The following is a 5117-nucleotide window of genomic DNA, read 5'->3' as shown; positions in this document are numbered from 1 at the left end:
TAATGAGCATGTAGTTGTATATATTGTTTTGTTTATTGTAATATCTCCTTTTAAAGCTGCAGGTGGTGGCACTGATTAAGCTCACAAGAGCATGTGCATTGGAGTGAAGTACAGCAGAAGACAGACAAAAAGTATTCTGTAGTGGGGCAGTCAATTTAGAATTTGGTTAAAATAGCAAACCTTATTAGGTTCCATAGTAAAATGATTAACTGAATCCTCACAAGTAGATTACCAGTCATGTTGGGGTAATAATTTTGGCTATTTTTCCTATATTCAGTGAGGTCATACCTTTGTTTACAAAAGAGCTGTGTTTTTTCCTGCACCCACTTCAGTAATCCTTCTGGTCAGCCTGAAGAAAACCTGTTCTACTGGTTTCAAGCATCCCACCCAATAGAGCTGAGCCACCTCCATTTGCATTGAAATAGATCTGTCCACTTGACTAGTAGTGGGGGAGAGAAAGGACCTTACAAGTTATCTCTGATGCTAAATGTAGAAGCAGGAACATCCTGATCCCTATCCAATGGTCAACTTGGATAATCCTGGCTAAGTATATTGAATTATGTTTATGATAAATAGGTTTAGTTGGTTATTGTAGATGAATAATGGAGGTGCTTGATGGAGATTTATTCTGCTCCTATAATGATACATTGTATTTATTGAAGGTTGATTGAGCGTGCAGAGGTGATGTACCTGATTATGTACCTATACTGTAAAGAGAAGTAAATGTAAGCAGTGACATATATATATATACAGTAGTTGGCACTTAAAATAGTTATCAAGGCTGTATCAATGTGAGGTGAGATATTGGCTGCATACATGGCTAAATAGGAGTTAATGGTACTCTGTTCTGTATTTATAATAAGTTACTTAGTACTGTGTTTGTTAGAGGTTAGAGATTGATGTTGCATCTGTTGGTGGTTATTACTGTGTTTGTTGAATATTGTGCTTACTGTGATAACATAGGGAGCACTGTGTCTGCATTTGGAATACAATTGCATCCTGTGTGATAGGAGTTAATAGTAATTACGTTATACCAAGCATGTAAGTTGGACTGTATCATTGTATTGGTTAGAAGTAAATGAATGTGTTTGGACATAATTATATCTCGTATGGCATATACAATGTCCTTGTGGACTGTATAAAGGAATAGCAGTGTATTTATATAAATATTTTGAAAGCTACGAGTAGTTTAAAGCAGGGGTGTCCAACCTTTTAGCTTCCCTGGGCCACATTGGCAGACGACGAGTTGGTTTGGGCCGCACATAAGGTACATTAAAAATAACGATAGCTGATCATCCAAAAAACATAGTTAACATATATATATATATATATATATGAGAAAAAAAGTGATTTTATATATATATATATATATATATATATATATATATATATATATATATATAGATAGATAGATAGATATCACTTTTTTTTCCAATCCCCCTATACTTACCTTTCAATCGCCCTTTTCAAAAATTCCTCTCTAGTTATTATACTATAATCACTTTTTGTATTGTTTCGATGCAATATCATTTAAGCCAGGCATTGTATATCAGGGTGCCCTTACCAGGCCTGCGGTACCTGACATATACACCACTGTGACCCCAAACTGCGACCTGTTTTGATAATTACACCACTATGTTAGTTAAGGGATAACAACTTATAATGGGCCAAAGAGAATAATATATAATGCCCCATTAGTAATACAAGTAGAAGTATGTAGCAGGGAGATAAGGTCCATGATGCTCCAGGACCAGGTGACTTTTATTCACTTGTCCGCTTCCTAAGAAATAATAAAAAAAATCCCCCTTAACTTACCTTTTAGTCGGCTTGTTCTCCTGTCCTCTTCTCTTCTTTTCTCCAATTCTGTGCTGCTGATTGTTCTTCTCGCGTGGGTGTCTCCTCTGTGCTGCGCTCATCACGCCCAACATTCACTGCGAGCGCTGCACGGAGGAGGAGACAAGGGAGGGAGCCGGAGTACCAGTTGACGTGACCCCGTGACCGCAAGGTAAGTAGTTTCTTTTCTTTTTTTTTTGAAGGATTTTTTTTTTCCATTAAGAGCGCTGCCCCCTTGTCACAACCAAAACTCCTTCTGGGCCACATTTACAGGCGTGCTGGGCCGCATGCGGCCCGCGGGTCGCGGGTTGGACAACCCTGGTTTAAAGGGATCTGGGATACACACATCTATATATACATACACAAACACATTTATGAGATGAATATAAGTTGATGTACCTACATACAGATTGTCACATGTTGAACTATTATATATACTGTGTGTAAGCTTGTGTTATTAAACATACATTGTAACATTATTGTAGGTTGATGTACTTTTCATGCATTTTATTCTGAAAATGCTCTTATGGGTTTAAATAGGCAAGGAGTGCAGTCCAGACAATTTCTTAGTTAATAATGAAATAAGTGTGTAAACCAGAATTGGTATGTTGACAACTTGACATATGTAACTGATGAGTATGCTGTCATTTTAGAGATTAGATTCGGGGTAAAATAATAAACATAGCTCACTAATGAAACATATTAATTGATCATAGAGTAAATAAATGTCTGCAATGGATAAACTTTTCTTAGTGATCCTATTTGACATGTTAGTGAGATATATCTATCTAACTATTTATATCTTTATATATATATATATATATATATATATATATATATAGGGTCATCCGTAAGTGTGGAAACACACTGTTCAAACTGGAAAGCGCAAGGAAATATATATATACCAACTTGTATATATATATTTTACACACACACACACACATATAGACAGATATATGTGGTAATAGAGTTTTGAACTGTAATAAAATAGGGGAATAATGAAATAGAAAAAGAAATTGATATAACCAACAACTACAGATTTAATGGTGACAATCACAGTGTGAGTCAGTAATGGTAGAATATATTCTAGTAGAAAGATCAGGTACAGGGAAAGGGTTATAATAAGGTTAAGACAAGCAGGACTAAGGAACACAGAGCTAATACAAGGGAAGAATAGTATAGTTATTATTATCAAAAACTATTAATATAATTTATGATAGTGGTGCATACTTGCCAACTCGGGGCGTGACTGGAGGGCGGGAAGGGGCGGGGCGAGGCCAATCGCGTCATTTTGTCCCCGCCCCCCCGCGAAAACGTAATTTACATCGCGAGGGTGGGGCCAAAATGATGCGCCCCCAAAATGGCGTGATTCACCGAGAATCGAGTCATTTGACGCGATTCTCGGTGATATCCAGGATCCGGGAGAAATGCTAGCTCACCCGGGAGACTGACCCGCATTTCGGGAGTCTCCCGGACTTTCTGGGAGAGTTGGCAAGTATGTAGTGGTGTGCACTATCAGGGGGTGGACTGTTAAAGTCAAATTTATAATGGTAAATAGAATTCATAGTGTGAAACCTGATTTGCTCTCTCTCTCTCTCTCTATATATATATATATATATATATATATATATATATATATATATATACAGTATAAATACATATGTTATATTTGTTATTACACATATTACTTATTTTGGGGAAAGATTTTAAAATACTACTACATGTTATAAACTATTTAGCCATCAAAATGCCTGCTGATCATGGACAAGAATGTATAATTTAGGTCCGTGAAGCAAAGCTGATTCATCATCGCTTGTTATTGCCTTGTTGTGACTTCTTTATATTGTGTATTGAAACCAGTTGTATAATGACATCATTTGGAAAGCACACCCTTGTGAAAATTTATTTATTGGACTGCAGCAAGATCTCCGTCTCTCAGTCTGCTTTGGAATCTTGGGTTGCAGGTTGTATTGACACTGAACTGTGCACTTTTTGCTAAGAATATAATAAATAAACCTCTATTTTCTTACAACTTCTACATTTGGACTGGACAATTCATTTAGTTTACTTTTACAGTATATATTGGTACAAATGACAAAGTTAGAGGTAGATGGCCAGGCCTCAAAAAAAGATTTTGGGAAATTTAAAGCAAGGACAAGGCTAATTTTCATAGATACTGCCTGTGTCATGTGCTACCACTGAAGGACTTTGGGAGTCTAGGGAGGTTAATAAGTGCCAGAGTAGTTGGTATAGGGGAACCACTCTGTTCTTGGCCCTCTACTCTTTTCGCTGTTCACTACCTCCCTGTTTGATCTCATCACTTCTTTCGGTCTTCAGTATCACCTTTATGCTGATGACATTCAATTCTACATCTTTCCTCCTGATCATTCCCCCTCCCTACTCTCTCGTCTATCAGACTGCCTTTCTGCCATCTCTTCTTGGGTGTCCTCACGTTTTCTCAAAATTAACATCGCCAAAACCGAGCTCATTGTCTTCCTCTTAGATCTTCATCCCTTCTTGATCTCTCTATCACTGTCAACAACACTACCATCTCATCTGTTCCCCATCTTCGCTGCCTGGGCGTCACCTTTGACTACTCCCTCTCTTTTGCCCCCTCATTCAATCTCTCGCCTAATCTTGTCACTTCCAACTCCACAACATCCGGCCCTTCCTTTCTGACCTCCTTTGCTCCATCCGATTGTCCTCTAATTTGTGCACCTTCAATCGGGCACTCAAAGTTCATCTCATTCTCAAAGTCTACCAGCCATCCACCTAACCTTCTCTCCACGCTTGATCTCCTCACCTCTCTCTAACCCTGTCCCGCTACTCTTGCACTTGACTCCACTCTCTTCCCTCCTGTCTCTCTACCTATTCTTCTACTCCAGCTTGACTTTACTAGCTATGTTTGGAGTTTTGAAGTCCTGGTATTATTTGTCAAAAGCTCTGTACTGTATTATTTGTTTATTGTTCTGTTTTGTTTTACCCTGTATGATCCATTGCCTGTATTCTGTACGGCACTGTGGAAATCTTGTGGCGCCCTATAAATAAAGGTTACTAATAATAACTGCGACCGCGCTGTACTTCAATTGGTGGGATTCAACTGTGCTGACTGAGTTACTACCAGGCAGTTATATTAGAATTATGGTGGAGGTTTTATACACAAACTGAACTTACTGTCTGCATTCAAAGAGTATACAGTTCTCTAGCTTCAAATAAAATTATTTGAAACCAACTGCCCTGAATGTGTCCAACACACAGTTCTTAGCAGCTTTCAACTTGCCTTT

Source organism: Mixophyes fleayi, chromosome 6, assembly GCF_038048845.1.
Source record: "Mixophyes fleayi isolate aMixFle1 chromosome 6, aMixFle1.hap1, whole genome shotgun sequence".
Lineage (NCBI taxonomy): Eukaryota > Metazoa > Chordata > Amphibia > Anura > Limnodynastidae > Mixophyes > Mixophyes fleayi.
This window is presented reverse-complemented; position numbering follows the sequence as displayed.